Below are 17,645 nucleotides of genomic sequence, written 5' to 3' on the forward strand. Positions count from 1 at the left end.
CGCTGCATGTTTTTAGTTACTTTCTGTCCATAGTTGATTTTTTTTTTGACATACAGTACATGTCCTGCTGCTTCCATCCGTCGGGCTCTGCTCTCCCATGGGCTGCTTTGAAGTAACACTCGGCTTCACTGGCTGTTGGTAATGTCCACAGAGACGTCTCAGATGTGACCTCTCCTGCTCTCAGACCATAGTCGGGTTTCTATGACATGTTGGATGGACAGATTACTCAAACAAAGAACTACCCTCGACAGTTGGCCAAGCCCCAGCCAACAGAACGATGCTCATTACTCCTTACCCTTCTTTCCTTCACTTCCTGGTCCCTAAGAAAACTGGCTGAATGAGACCCTTTCGCCACCTGTTCCTTTATCACAACATCCATCATGAACACACCCTTCCACATGCTCACTATAAAGCATGTACTGGAATATATTTGTTCCAGCAATATCCATTGATCTAAAGGATGCATGTTCGTTCCTATCATTCCCTGACGGAAAATTTCTGTAGTTCTCCATCAAAGGAGTCCAGTTTCCTTGCAAACATTTACTCCTCAGTTACTTTCTGGTTCCCTCGCTGGTTCCCCTGGGTCTCTTCCACATGACAAGTTCAGATGTCTCTAGGTAGGTAGGTAGGTAGGTAGGTATATACTTTATTAATCCCCGAGGGGAAATTTTTTCGCCACAGCAGCATACATACAGAAGCAATAATAGAAACAATAGAATAAAATAATAGAATAGACTAATATAATAGAAAAGCAATCAAATAAAATAGCAGTAAATAGCAGTAAAAAATATAAATATAAAATATAAAATGCACAGTATATATACAGTACATTATATGTCTATATATATTATAGACAACAAACCAATAAACACAGTCAACATATATATGTATATATATATACATACAGTACAGTATATATCTATATATATAATATACAAGCAACCAAGAAACACAGTCAACAGTGTTATTGTACTGTGATGGATTTTGTCAGAGGTGAGTTATTGTACAGTCTTATTGCAGTCGGCAGGAATGATCTCCTGTATCAGGAATGATCTCCTGTATCAGGAATGATCTCCTGTATCAGGAATGATCTCCTGTATCTGGAATGATCTCCTGTATCAGGAATGATCTCCTGTACAAGGAATGATCTCCTGTATCAGGAATGATCTCCTGTATCTGGAATGATCTCCTGTATCTGGAATGATCTCCTATATCTGGAATGATCTCCTGTATCAGGAATGATCTCCTGTATCTGGAATGATCTCCTGTATCAGGAATGATCTCCTGTATCTGGAATGATCTCCTGTATCTGGAATGATCTCCTGTATCAGGAATGATCTCCTGTATCTGGAATGATCTCCTGTATCTGTCCTTGTGACAGCGGAGCTGGAGGAGTCTTTTAGAGAAAGTGCTCCTCTGTCCCTGCAGCAGGTGGAGAGGGTGGACACGATTATCCAAGATGGACAATAGTTTGTTCAGCGTCCTCCTCTCCACCACCTTTTCCAGGCTGTCCAGTTTGCAGCCAATGATGGAGCCGGCCTTCTTAACCAGTTTGTCAAGTCTGTTGGTGTCCCCGGCTACAATGCTGCCCCCCCCCCCTCTCCCCCCCAGCAGACTACTAGAAGTACAGTTCACTGGCCACAACAGATGGTAGAACATCTCCAACATCTCGCTGCACACATTGAAGGATCGAAGTTTCCTCAAGAAAAAGAGTCGACTCATCCCCTTCTTGTAGACAGCATTGATGTTGGTCTTCCAGTTCAGTCTGTTGTCATGGAGACACCAGGTACTTGTACTCCTCCACCATGTCCACCTCCTCTCCCAGAACTCTCAGCGGTTGTGGAGCCGTCGTCTTCCTCCTGAAGTCGACCACCATCTCTCTGGTCTTGGCCACGTTCAGGAGGAGGTGATTTCTACCAGCCCACTCCACAAAGTCCTCCACTACTGCCCTGTACTCCTCCTCCCGTCCATCCCTTATACATCCGACCACTGCAGAGTCATCAGAGAACTTCTGCAGATGTCTTGACTCTGAGTTGTTCTGGAAGTCAGTTGTGTATAAGGTGAACAGGAAGGAGACAGAACAGTTCCCTGAGGAGCTCCAGTACCACTGACCACCGTATCAGACAGCACACTGCCCAGACGGACAAACTGTGGTCTGCCTGTCAGGTAGTCAGTGATCCAGGAGACGGTGGACGCATCCACCCCCTCCACCCCCCCACCACCTGCAGCTTCTCACTCAGCAGCAGTGGTTGGATGGTGTTGAATGCACTGGAGATATCAAAGAAAGTGATTCTCACAGAGTCACCGGTTCCATCCAGGTGAGACTGAGCTCGTTGCAGCAGGTAGATGATGGCATCGTCCACTCCCACATGAGGCTGGTACGCAAATTGTAGAGGGTCCAGAAAAGATTTCACCAGCGGCCTGAGGTGGGCCAAGACCAGCCTCTCCAGCACCTTCATCACATGAGATGTGAGGGCAACCGGTCGGTAGTCGTTGAGGCCAGATGGAGTCGTCTTCTTGGGGACAGGAACCAGGCAGGACGTCTGTCTGAGTCTACTTCGACTCAGTATGCTAAAACAGCCCTCCTGGCCTGGACGGCCCTCTGGCCCTCATTGTGAGTTTACATATCTCTCTCCCAGCCTTCACTAGACCTCCAGGATTATCTGCATCTCATCTCTGGCCTTTGACGACCCTCCACCCTTTTAGGCATTTCTGATCCGGCTTCCTGTAGCTTTCATTGTCACCACCTCATCCTTCCGGGGAGTCTCAACCTGTCAGGAGTCCTGTTTTCCTCCGTTTTGCCCCCGATCTCCTCTCCTCCTGTGTCCCCTCAGTCCCCTGTCTGCTTGTCCTGTCCCCTCCTCTCCTCTCCTCCTGTGTCCCCTCAGTCCCCTGTCTGCTTGTCCTGTGTCCTCCTCACCTCTCCTCCTGTGTCCCCTCAGTCCCCTGTCTGCTTGTTCTGTGTCCTCCTCTCCTCACCTCCTGTGTCCCCTCAGTCCCCTGTCTGCTTGTCCTGTCCCCTCCTCTCCTCTCCTCCTGTGTCCCCTCAGTCCCCTGTCTGCTTGTCCTGTGTCCTCCTCACCTCTCCTCCTGTGTCCCCTCAGTCCCCTGTCTGCTTGTTCTGTGTCCTCCTCTCCTCTCCTCCTGTGTCCCCTCAGTCCCCTGTCTGCTTGTCCTGTGTCCTCCTCACCTCTCCTCCTGTGTCCCCTCAGTCCCCTGTCTGCTTGTTCTGTGTCCTCCTCTCCTCACCTCCTGTGTCCCCTCAGTCCCCTGTCTGCTTGTTCTGTGTCCTCCTCTCCTCACCTCCTGTGTCCCCTCAGTCCCCTGTCTGCTTGTTCTGTGTCCTCCTCTCCTCCCGTGGCCACGCCCTTCACCGGTCCCAGCAGCTGCAGCCACTCACCCCTGATCACCTCCTGCAGGTGTGCTGCATCTCCCTGATCACCTCCCCGGACTATATGTACCCTGCCCCTGCACTCCTCTGGTTGTCGGTGCATTAGTTAGTCCTCCGTCCGTCCTGTTCCCGTTCCCATTCCTCCGGCTCCTGTTCCACCTGCAGAGCTACCTGTCGGAGTCACCAGTTGGTGGAGTTGCCCTCCCAACTTGGAGGATATTGACTCTGTTTTTTCCAGCGGTCCTGTCCACTGGTCTGCCCGCTGTCCTGCTGGCCGTGTCTCCCTGCATCAGTCGGTTGAGTTGCCCTCCCGACTTGGAAGCAAGTGGACACTATAGGTGCCACCTTTTGGTTTGTTTGTTTGTTTGTTTGTTTGTTTGTTTTTATTTATGGAAATAAAGACTGTATTTTGGAACTGATACCCGAGTCTGTGAGCCTGTATTTGGGTCCTGGTAAACACCACCTCACAACACAACCAAGTTTCCATCAGCCATCTGCCAGCAGCATGTAGAACCCAAAGGGTCCTGTCCCATCTTCTACCTTCAATGATCGCTCTTTATTGAAATATTAATAATACCAAAACAAAAGGTTTTAAAACATGAAGGTTTTAAAAATCTTTTGAATCCCTAATAATTATTGACAACAGGAAATTAGTAAAGTCCTCCTTCCTACTCAGACATTCTGGCTTTATACCATGTAGCTTGACCTCTCTTTGCTCCGGTCATAATTTATGTGGCTACAATGTTAAAAGAAGTAAGATTGAGGCATTGACTGAAAAGAGAGATACTGTCGATCTTTACAGTGAATAAACTGCTTTTTAGCTGCAACATCGACACTGAAGGAATATCTGATTGGTTTTCAGGTAAAGATGTTTTTGCTAATTTATAATAGTTTCACATCACTGTATTGAGCAGGAGATGAGGTCAGGTTGTGTTGAGGCCCTGCAGGAAGGGTGACGGATCTGTCACAGTGCATCACCTTCAAATACACATAACAAATGGTTGATGCCAATCTGATAAATCTCAAGTAAACAACTTCATAGCAGATAAATAAAGAAACACGGTTAATAAAGTAGACATCGCCAGCTTCGGAATACACTCCTGGTCTTCAGGAAGAGTCCTGCTTTTCTCTTCTGGACAGCCTCACACAGAGCAGCAGCACACATGGCGCTACTTCAGTTTTTGGAAATTGTTTACAGACTTACTGCACTTTCATAAATAAAGATGCAGATCATTTATAATTCGTTGAAAACATTGAATTGGAAATTCTTGTAGTGTCTTTGTGCTTGAAGCACACTCACATACACCTTCTCACAAATACGCACTCTAAACCCGCAAGACAACAAAATGTTTGTTGTTGTGGCTCAAGAAAAAACAGGACAACATTCACACACATTCACAGACGAGCCTGCCGACAGCGGCTCACACACTCACAGCCTCCGTTAGCAGCAGTTTTCTCCTTCTCTGAATTAGCCCGGTGCAGCAGCTGTGTGGATGTGATGAGAAGTGACAGCGACTGTGGACTGTTTGGAGCGCTTGTGATCCACTCGGCTCGCTGCTGATCAAATCTCCAACAACAGACTATTAACTCCAAGCAAATTGTGCAAAGTAGGTTAAAGGGAGGCTTGTCTGTTTTAATATCACTGATATCTCCATTTGCTGTCAGGGTGTAAAAAGACTCATCTCGGTTAGCGGGTGCTTGATAGCAAAAGCACATTTGTCACAGTGCCCCCCCCCCCCCCACACACACACACACACACACACACACACACTATATTGACATTCTCTCTTTTTTTCCTCACGTATTTTTCTCCACTTGTTTTTTGTCTTTTTATATTAAATTTTATAGACCCGCATATTAATTCCACTCTTTTCCTCTGTAGAAGTATATAACTTCAATGTTTGCTGCTTTACAAATGTAAAATAACTTTTTTATCACGCATAAGAATCAAAAGACTATAAATGTAGAACCAAACAATGCAATAATAATAATGCATCCCACACAAAATGGAATATCTGTGTGTGTGCAGATTATTTCAGTCTTTGGTTTCTGATGGTGTTGCATGTGGCCGTCTTGTATCTCTGCTGCACTTTTACCTGAAGATTACTGTATTTTTGAAGGACTATTTAGCCCTTCAGCAGCGATCCCTGCATCTACAAAATGTGTTCATGTCCTAATAAGTTGCTTTTAGGGAAAGCAGTTTGTGCACAGGAAGTGAACGGTTCCTCTGATGCAGTTCCTGAGGAGGAAAGCGTGTCGCAGCATGTTGAATGTTCAGAGCATGTGATGCGACAGGACCTGTTAACGGGAACGAGGCTCTTTGGCAGCGTACAGATTGAATTGAAGAGGTTGAGCACCAGCAGCTCGACCTGACTTTAAATAATAATGAATGTTTGCACCAGGACAGACACGACTTTGTGCATTCTGTTTCAAAGAAATCGTATATTCTCAGTATCTTTCTAAACTCTAAAGGAGGAATGCTTAAATGACATTTGTTGCACAAGTTCATTCGCAAATTTCTCAAAGGACAATATCTTGCAGTTTTTCAAATATACAATTACTGACTGTTGAAGTGATTACTCAGTTGTCAGTGTCGTATTTTGTACAAGATTTCAAGCAATGACACGTATTAGCAAATATGTCTCAAGTCGTTCATGCTTTGAATAGATATTAAGTTTTCATAGCGAAGCTGGAGGATAATGAGATGAGTAAAACGATGTCCGTGGAAGATGTCTCGTATTGTTTGAACGAAACCTCCAATGACTAAACACTTAAAATAAATAATTACGATAACAAAGAAGCTGTTTTTTGAAGGTGAATAACATTAAGATTAAGTCTGTTGTATGAAGGAGGTGAAATTTAGTACTGAGCTAATAAAAGAAATGGATGGTGAGGCTGACAGCTGTTCATCATGTCTTAGTTGGGTTTAGTGAGATGATGGACGTTTCTTTAGTAACATGAAATCAAGGCACCACCTATGTTTCTATCTGGCTCTTCAAACACCGGCGCTGCAGGTTCATAATGATGAAAAATGTTGGTATGATATGGCTGAAGCAGCATATTGTTGACTCTCTCCTCAGAGGTGGACATGGTCAGGTGTTGGACACATGACTGAGATGTCCAGTCCCACCTGGTTTTATCAGACTCCAGGGTTGATTCTTCGCCCCAGTAGACAGTCGGGCCTCAACTTTGAGGCTGTGTGGATTTTAGGGCTCAGGTGACAACTGTCAGCCAGGATCATCCATGATGTCAGCAGGGTCGGGGCTGGTGGAGCAGCACGCCGAACATCAAGAGTCTTTTGTGCATGTGTGTGTGTGTGTGTGCGTGTGTGTGTGTGTGTGTGTGTGTGTGTGTGTGTGAATGTGCTTTACTGGGAGGGGCAAGAAGGGGGTGGTAGGTTTCTCAAAATTAAATGGCTCCCCACTTCCTTGTAGAAAGAAAAATCAATTGTGACATTCTCCCGACAGTGTACAGCACATTTAATTAGCACAGAGACACGTAGGAGAGAGCCAAATGATCCAATAACTGAGGAGACACTGGTTGGTTAGGCCGTGGGGGGAGGGATGGAGGACGGGTGGAGGGGGTGGGGGGTAAACGGTAGATGATAGGGAGGCAGCAGGGGGGTGGAGGGTAGGAAAAGTTGACAAGTGGGAGCTGAGGGAAAAGGGGGGAGAAGAAGAGGTGAGGGAGGGAAAGTGGAGGCAATGAGGAAGAGAGGGCAGAGGAGAAAGGGGGTGGGGGGGCTGTCCATTTATTTGGTAGTTTAGTTTAATTTCTCACTGCAAACGCCAGGAATCCTGGACAGCAGCTCTGCAGCTAATTGTGCCATTCAGCAGTGAAACAAGCCTCCACAACACGGATGGAAAGTCTTCACTGGAGGGGACATCATAACACAATGTGTAACAATGTGTAACACAATGTGTAACACAATGTGTAACACAATGTGTAACAATGTGTAACATAATGTGTAACAATGTGTAACATAATGTGTAAAAATGTATAACAGTGTGTAACAATGTGTAACACAATGTGTAACACAATGTGTAACACAATGTGTAACTGTGTAACACTGTAACATAATGTGTAACAATGTGTAACAATGTGTAACACAATGTGTAACAATGTGTAACAATGTGTAACAATGTGTAACACAATGTGTAACAGTGTGTAACACAATGTGTAACAATGTGCAACACTGTGTAACAATGTTTACCAATGTCTAACACAATGTGTAACAGTGTGTAAAACAATGTGTAACAATGTGCAACAATGTGTAACACAATGTGTAACAATGTGTAACACAATTTTATAACAATTCGTAACACAATGTGTAACACAATGTGTAACAATGTGAAGAATGATTGAAATGGAGGTTGTTACGGTTTTTAAGTGTCTGTTTGTTGTTCTCTTCTTTCCTTAAGTGATGAAAAAAGTACAGTGAGAACGCAACACAAATACACAAAACACAAGCAACACAGTTCACACACACACAACACATTACACGCTGAAATAAACAAGACCTTCCCTGAAAGAGATGTTGTCTGGATGGCAGCATATGTTGCTCCAAAACCTGAATATATCATTCAGCATTAATGCTTCCTTCCAGATGTTCAAGCTACCCATGCCATGTGCACTAATGCATCCTGTACCATCACAGATGCTGGCTTTAGAACTGAGCTGATAACAAGCTGGATGGTCCCTCTCCTCTTTAACCTGGAGGATGCAGCGTCCATGATTTCCAAACAGAATCTCAGATTGTGATCCATCAGACCTCAGGACAGTTGTCCACTTCACCTCAGTCCATCTTCAATGATCTCAGGTCCCTTTAACAGGAAGAAAAACTTGAGATTGAATAAATAATTGGATTATAATGATATTTTAAACCGAGTGATTTCTCCAATTAGTTTGAAACGTGTTCAGTGTTGTAACCAGTCGTTAAGTTATAATGGAGACCAGTGGTTCTTGTATGGTATCGTTGTGGTCAACACACTGAACATGTAGCAGAGAGAAGATGATCAGCACATTGAAGGCTGGAAGAGTTCCTGAGACTACAGCTGTACGTCCAGGAACCAGTTCAAGGTCTGTGGGCCCGGAGTCCAACCGGAGAAGTCTGTCAACGGTCTGTTTCCTGAACTCTCTGAAGGAGAGAGTGAACCCTCTCCTGAAGAAACCCCCCCTCAACCCATCTGAAGTAAACAACTACAGACCGTCTCTCTTCTTTCCTTTCTTTACAAAACTCTGGAGCGAGCTATCTTTAACCAACTCTCCTCCTATCTCCACCATAATAACCTTCTTGACCACCAGTCTGGCTTCAACAGACCACTCAACAGAGACGGTCCTCCTTCTGTCTCTGAGCAGCTTCACACTGCTAGAGCAGCCTCTCTGTCCTCTGTCCTGATCCTTCTAGACCTTCTGCTGCATTTGACGGTGAACCACCAGATCCTTCTTTCCTCCTTCAGGACCTCGGTGTCTCAGGCTCTGCTCTCTCCCTGTTCTCATCCTACCTCAACGACCTCACCTACCGGGTAACTTGGAGAGGATCTGTGTCTGAACCTTGTCCTCGCACTACTGGTGTCCCTCAAGGCTCCGTCCCGGGTCCCCTCCTCTTCTCTCTACACCGACTCTCTCGGCTCTGTCCTTCACTCGCATGTCTTTTCCTACCACAGCTATGCTGATGACACCCAACTGATCCTCTCTTTTCCAGATCTGAAACACAGGTAGCAGCATGAATCTCTGCCTGTCTGACTGACATCTCTCAGTGGATGTCCTCACACCACCTGGAAATCAACCTCCACAAGACCGACCTGCTCTTCCTTCCAGAGAAAGACTGTCCCACCCTCGACCTGACTACTACCTTCAACAACTCTGTTATCCCGACCCTGACTGATAAGAACCTCGGAGACACTCCACAGTCAACTCTCTCTTACTGCCAACATCACGTTCCTGTAGATACATGCTGCACAACATCAGGAGAATACATCCTCTTCTCACTCAGAAGGAGGTCCAGGTTCTGGTCCAGGTTCTGGTCCAGGTTCTGATCCAGGTTCTGGTCCAGGTTCTGGTCCAGGTTCTGGTCATCTCACATCTAGACTACTGTAACTCCCTCCTGGCAGGTCTACCTGTTAGTACCATCTGACCTCTGCAGCTCATCCAGAATGCAGCAGCTCGACTTTAACCTCCTAGATTCAATCACACTCCTCCTCCTCCTCTTCCTCTTCCTCTTCCTCTTCCTCTTCCTCTTCCTCTTCCTCTTCCTCTTCCTCCTCCTCCTCCTCCTCTCCTCCTCCTCCTCCTCCTCCTCCTCGTTTACCTTGAATAGTATAACTTTAGTATCTTAACATGGAACTTACTGATAGAACTTTGTAGTTTGACTTTCTTGAAGAAATTATATTTTCTTGATTGTTGTTGTTCTGGTTTGAACCCTCATGTTGAAATGAACTTATTGTAAGTCGCTTTGGATAAAAGAGTCAGATAAATGTAATGTGATGTAATGTGATGTAATGTAATGAAATGTGATGTAATGAAATGTAATGTTATGTTATTTAATGTGATGTAATGTAATGTAATATGATGTAATGTAATGTAATGTGATGTAATGTAACGTGATGTAATGTGATGTAATGTAATGTGATGTAATGTAATGTAATATGATGTAATGTAATGTAACGTGATGTAATGTAATGTGATGTAATGTGATGTAATGTAATGAAATGTAATGTGATGAAATATAATGAAATGTAATGTAATGTAATGAAATGTAATGTGATGTAATGTAATGTAATGTAATGTGATGTGATGTAATGTGATGTAATGTAATGTAATGTAATGTAATGAAATGTAACGTAATGAAATGTAATGTAATGTGATGTAATGTAATGTAATGTAATGTAATTTAATGTAATGAAATGTAATGTGCTGAAATATAATGAAATGTAATGTCATGTAATGTAATGTAATGAAATGAAATGTAATGTAATGTATTGTGATGTAATGTGATGTAATGTAATGTAATGAAATGTAATGTGATGAAATGTAATGAAATGTAATGCAATGAAATGTAATGTAATGTAACGAGATGTGATGTAATGTAATGTCATGTAATGTAATGTGATGTAATGTAATGAAATGTGATGTCATGTAATGTAATGTAACGTAATGAAATATAATGTAATGTGATGTAATGTAATGTAATGTAATTTAATGTAATGAAATGTAATGTGATGAAATACAATGAAATGTAATGTAATGTGATGTAATGTAATGAAATGTAACGTAATGTAATGATGTAATGTGATGTAATGTAATGTAATGAAATGAAATGTAATGTGATGAAATGTAATGAAATGTAATGTAATGAGATGTGATGTAATGAAATGTAACGTAATGTAATGATGTAATGTAATGTAATGTAATGTAATGAAATGAAATGTAATGTGATGAAATGTAATGTAATGAGATGTGATGTAATGTAATGTGATGTAATGTAATCTAATGTAATGTGATGAAATGTAATGAAATGTAATGTAATGAGATGTGATGTAATGTAATGTGATGTAATGTAATGTGATGTAATGTAATCTAATGTAATGTGATGAAATGTAATGAAATGTAATGTAATGAGATGTGATGTAATGTAATGTGATGTAATGTAATGTGATGTAATGTAACCTAATGTAATGTGATGAAATGTAATGAAATGTAACGTGATGAAATGTAATTAAATGTAATGTAATGAAATGTAATGTAATGTGATGTAATGTAATGTAATGTAATGTGATGAAATGTAATGTAATGTAATGAAATGTAATGAAATGTAATGTGATGTGATGTAATGTAATGAAATGTGATGCAATGTAATGAAATGTAATGTAATGTAATGAAATGTGATGTAATGTAATGTAATGAAATGTAACGTAATTTAATTGTAATGAAATGTAATGTAATGAAATTAAATGTAATGTAATGTAATGTAATCTAATGAAATATAATGTAATGTAATTTAATGTAATGTAATGAAATGTAATGTCATGTAATGTAAGGTAATGTAATGAAATATAATGAAATATAATGTAATGTAATTGAAATGTAATGAAATGTAATGTAATGTAATGAAATATAATGTAATGTAAAGTAATGAAATGTAATGAAATGTAACGTAATGAAATGTAATGTAATGAAATGAAACGTAACGTAACGTAACGTAACGTAACGTAACGTAACGTAACGAAATGAAATGTAATGTAACGTAATGAAATGAAATGAAAAGTAATGTAATGTAATGTAACGTAATGAAATGAAATGTAATGAAATGAAATGTAATGTAATGAAATGTAACGTAATGTAATGTAATGTAAAGGTACGTGGACCCAGAGACCGACTGGAGGAGGAACCAGATGGAGCCCAGATAGATCAGGCAAACTGTGCTGATGGTCCACAAAGAACCAAGGAGAACCTCAGAGGGACCGGCTGAACTCAGAGCTCTCAGAACATTAGAGTCTGACATTCTTTTTCTGTCTTGCCTGCTGTAATGTTCTCCTGTCTCTGTCCAGCAAACCCACTGGACCTCTGCTCACACATCATGTGTCACTCTGATGCTGGTTACGATCAAGCGATGAAACTTGTAGGATTTATAGCTTCTGTGTGCTCCTTACAGAATAGATTCATCACTCATCTTTTCCAACTAGCCCTCCCTGCAATGGGGCTGTTAATATTAATTATTTGTATGAATATTATTTATCATTTTCTTTGCATTTCCTTACATAATTTTGTTTTAAAGGATGCTCTATAAATAACATTTAACATACTTACTTGAAAACCCATAGCGAAGAAGATGGTTCAAACCAGAGCACGACGACTTCATTACATCGTGGATTCAAGGACACTTACAGAAAATCTAGGAGTGTATCTGGACCAGTTGCTTTGTCAGTGGACAGGTGATGCAGAGAGGATGAAAATGTTGTGGTTTGGAGAGAGATGAGCTTGGACATGTCAGGAAGGACTCATCTGTGAAATGGAGAACAAACGGAGATGTAACTTTATTTAACAGAATCCAGCAAAGAGCCCCAACATCAAAGACACCATGACATCAAATCTGGAATTTTATTATAAATACCATTAAGAACACAGACTGGTTTCACATGAGTCTTTTCTTGCCTGAAAATGTCCTCGCTGATATGTTTCTAATGGCTGAAACAACAGCTGACAGCAGCTGGGACAATTTGTAATTTACAAGATGAGGTAACAAGATTCTCGGAGGTTTGAGAAACATGTGATGGGTTTTATTGACAGAAACAATGAGAGAAAAACAATACAAAGTATAAGCATGAAGAAAATCTGACCATCAACGGGCTGCACACAGACTGGATATAAAACCTCAGACTGTTTATAAAAGAGTTCGTAGCTTCAGGTCTGAAAAATGGTTCCTCTGCAGAAGTATCTTAAGCTGCAATACCACCGAGTACCACTAGAGGCCTCCGGCTCCATAGACTCCCATTCAACTTCTCTCATCAAATCCAAAGTGAATAAAATGTGTCCATCAGTTATCTCGGTGTTGTTAGCTAAAGTCACTCCTTCTTATTAGTTTTCTGGAGGTCCATCTGAAAATAATCCCTCATTCATTAGAAAAGAAGATTCAAGAAGACCTGTTTTTGGGGGCGTGTCTGTTTGATTGACAGGCCTGTGGACCAGTCAGGTTACAGCTATCGGTGGGCGGGACGTAGTATCGTCAGGTTTCTGATCAGATTGGTCAGATCCACCGCTGGCTCCTCCCCCAGCTCGTCCAAATATGGTCACTTCCTGCTCCAAACCGCTCCGAACTAACAAGATGGTGACGGACAGAATCTGAACTGGAGGATTCATAACGTTCACAAACCAACGATGACATCACTGATGGATGATGACATCACTGATGGTTGATGACATCACTGATGGATGACCTTTGGCTGCAGCTCACATTTTACATTGTGATGTCACTCTGGGTGTGGTTATTATTACTGATGCATACACTGGAATAATTGAATGTTTTTGATACTACAAATAATTCAGTATTTCAAACATTAGTCATTGATTCTTGATGCACGAAATTTGTCATTAAAAGTACATGTTGGATGTTAAAGCGTTCCCCGTTAAAACAGCTGATCTGAACCATCTGCTTGGAAAAATAAAAAACATGAGTTCATGAATTCATGTGTAAGTGGAGGCAAACATACAACACGTATGTGTCTTATAATACCGCTGCAGTCACACACGGACACGGTGGTATTTCTGTCCATTTAATGGAGACATTGTTGAGGTAACAGTACACAGGACTGTTTCAGACAAGGAAGGAAAGTGCAAAGTTTTTATAATATTGCACACACTGCATCTACCATACATATGCCATTCACACCAATACACTGGTCAGCCTATAACTTCAAGACAAAGATTACTGAATTAATAAGTCGATTAATTTGAGTATTTCAAATAATTTCATCTGCACTCTTCCAATATTGTACATGGGAACGGCAGAAAAAAAGAAACAGTTGTTATCACTCCAGTATTTACAGGTGAGTCCAGATATAGGGATCAACATGAGACTTTCTTGAAGATACATGACACTGTATTGTTGGTATTCTCTTCTTCTGCATAGTGGTTTCAGATCACGTTGCAGTTCACATACATAATGCAAGAAAAGCAGATATGCATCAAAACTTAACTTAAAAAACAACTGTGAACGTGGACGAAGGCAAAACTCTGAGATCTTAAATGATCTGGTTGCACTTCAACTCCTTACTAGTAGTTATGTGGTTACTCGCTTACAGGTTCTAAAATAAATACAGTAGCAGGTGTATAAAGTGTTCTGTGTGTTTAGCGGTCATGCTGATCTCATTACATACGAGACCCAGAAAATCCTGATTTGATTGACAATGAAGACGCTTTTGGTGAAGCTGTGACAGGAAGAAAGCTGCAAACAACTTCAATAAAAATCCTCCAAATGGTTACAGAGACATTTGAGGAGCAGCATGTTGTGTTCCTGCTCAGAGGGTTCCTCTTTCTGGAGGTTCAGCAACTTTCATTGTTGAGCTTGAACACTGCTGACTGACCTCGTACACCAACGTACCCCGTTTGTAAAAACCCTCAGAAGACCAACAATCAGAGGAAAACATCCTGTGGAGCTGAGACATGGTTCCACGAAGAGAAGCTTGACCTTAAACTGTAGTTAATGTTGTCAGATTTGTACTATTACATACAAAAATGATGTTCGCACAACATTCCTTGTTGTGAACGTCATCGAAAGTCGACTGGAGCTCAGTCAAAACACGATTAACGAAGGTCTGAATCTTTGGAAACTTTCTGAACCTCAAAGTTCTTGTGACTTTTGGTGGAAACACAGATTTCTATACGTATTAGACAAACTCAATGAATGCTGCTTGGTCTGAACCGGTCAATAACTCGTTTATTGGCTTTATTAATTGCGATGCCATGAGAAAACATTTCAGACGTGGAGACTCAGTTTGTAGTTTCCACCATCGTTCCGTTTTTGTCGTTTGATTATCTGGTTCCCGGTCAAATAACCACACTGGTATGAGCACAAGTCCCCGAGTCAGCAAATAACAACTAAGAATCACTGATTGTGTTTCGGTCAGAGATGTAATTTAGTTACGTAGAACAACTTTACTTACACTTTCGTAAAGACTTACAGATTTGTTTGTCTGGAGGGGACATTTAGATATTAGGCAACTTTCTGTTGCTTTTTAAAGCAACCTTTTAGCTACCGTCAACTATGTTTTTGAAGCAGATATACACTGTGATAAATACTGTACCAACATCATGTTTGATGGTTGCCAGATCTTAATGTAATATTTCATTGCATGTCTTTTGTCCAACCACTGCATACAATTCACAGCAAAAAGGGAATGTGAGCACAATCAGTCTGGCTGAATTTTATTAGTTTGCAAATGACAACACCATTTCCAAAAACATTGGGACGCTGTGTGAAATGTAAATAAAAACAGAATGTCATGATTTGCAAGTCATGTAAACCCATTTTTAATTGAAAATAGACCAAAGACAACATATCAAATCTTGAAACTGAGTCATTTTATTGTTTGATAAAAATATATCTGCTCATTTTGAATATGATGGCAGCAACACGTGTCTATAAAGTTGTGACAGGATCAACAAAAGACTGGAAAAGTTGTGTAAAGCTAAAAAAAAAAAAAAAAAAAAAAAAAAAAAAACACCTGGTGGAACATCTGACAACTGATCAGGTTACCATGGCAACAGATCAGTAACATGATTGGGTATAAAAAGATGATTTCAGAGAGACAGAGTCTCAGCAGTGAAGATGGGGAGAGGTGTTGTGAAAGACTGTGTTGGAAAATAGTTCAACAATCTAAGAATAATGTTCCTCAACGTAAAACTACAAAGAATTAGTGGATTTCATCGTCTACGGTTCATAATATCATTAAAAGATTCAGAGAATCTGGAGAAATCTCTGAACACAAGGGACAAGGCTGGAAACCAATATTGGATGGTGGTGATCTTCAGGCCCTCAGGCAGCACTGCATTAAAAACACACTATTCTGGAGTGGAAATCACTGCATGGGCTCAGGAACACTTGTGAAAACCATCGTCTGTGAATACAGTTCATCGCTGCGTCCACAAATGATGTTAAAACTCTCCAAAGAAGAAACCAGATAGAAACATGATCCAGAAACACCGCCGCCTTCTCTGGACCGAGATCATTGAAGATGGACTGAGGTGAAGTGGACAACTGTCCTGAGGTCTGATGGATCACAATCTGAGATTCTGTTTGGAAATCATGGACGCTGCATCCTCCAGGTTAAAGAGGAGAGGGACCATCCAGCTTGTTATCAGCTCAGTTCTAAAGCCAGCATCTGTGATGGTACAGGGATGCATTAGTGCACATGGCATGGGTAGCTTGAACATCTGGAAGGAAGCATTAATGCTGAATGATATATTCAGGTTTTGGAGCAACATATGCTGCCATCCAGACAACGTCTCTTTCAGGGAAGGTCTTGTTTATTTCAGCAGAACAACGTCCAACCACATTCTGCACGTATTCCAACAGCATGGTTCTCTAGTAGAAGAGTCCGCTGATAAACTGGCCTCCTGCAGTCCAGACCTGTCAATCATTGAAAACATCTGGAGCATCAGGACATGAACAATACAACAAAGGAGACCCTGAACTGTTGAGCAGCTGAAATCCTCTATCAGGCCAGAATGGGACCACATTTCACTTTCAAAACTCCAGAAACTGGTCTCATCGGTTCCCAAAGGTTTCCAGAGTGTTGTTAAAAGAAGAGTTGATGCAGCTCAGTGGTGAACATGATCCTGGAACAACTTATAGAGACGTGTTGCTGAATGAGAAGATATCTTTATAAAACAATAAAATGTCTGTTTCAACATTTGATTTGTTGTCTTTGATCTATTTAATATTAAATATAAGTTTAAATGATCTGTAAATCATCACATTCTGTTTTATATACATTTAACACAGTGTCACTACTTTTTTGGAAACATGGTTGTACTCACTAACTGTGTACTGTTGAACAATTCAGAAACAGCCAGACTTCAGGTTCTGTGTACCTGGTTGTTGGACACCAACACTAAATGCTCCTAAAACCATAGAAAATAAAACAGAAGTCACAATTCCCACCTGCTTCTAGTTTGTGTTCAAATACACAGTAAGGTAAATGAGACAGTTGACCGACTCTGACTTTAGGGAGACAGCAAACCAGCTGGCTGTATTGAGGGCCAGGACTTTACAAATACCACGATTGTGAGTCAAAAGTCTTCCAGTGAAAGCCTTCAACTTTATCCCCCAAAGTTTGCCAGGAATGTAATTCTGGGGTTAAAACATCAATTATTATGTGTTTTACTTTGCTTATTCATTTTATTTTATTTTATTGCATCTAGAATACAATTTATTGGGTCCAAAAAAATGGGAATAACATAAAAGACATGAAGACATAAACAAGAGTTGTCAATGATTACTAGAGTGAAATGCAAAGCGACTAAATGCATCTGTACATGTCTCAAAAACATGTGCATTCATATCTGTATTTGGATCGTACCTGGCTGGGCCACCAAGGTGTCTCTAATAAGTTATTTCTACTGCCATCTACATTCTCATACATTTATCTGTAAGTGTAGCTGCCGACAAAGCAACGTAACCTAAAGATGTACCTGAATTAATCAAACAATAAAATACTTATTTTACTTACTTATTATTCCAACATAAAGAAAAAAA

The sequence above is a fragment of the Embiotoca jacksoni genome, unplaced genomic scaffold (genome assembly GCF_022577435.1).
Source record: "Embiotoca jacksoni isolate LCO1_2020_lvr unplaced genomic scaffold, fEmbJac1.0.p SCAF_17, whole genome shotgun sequence".
In the NCBI taxonomy this organism is placed as follows: domain Eukaryota; kingdom Metazoa; phylum Chordata; class Actinopteri; family Embiotocidae; genus Embiotoca; species Embiotoca jacksoni.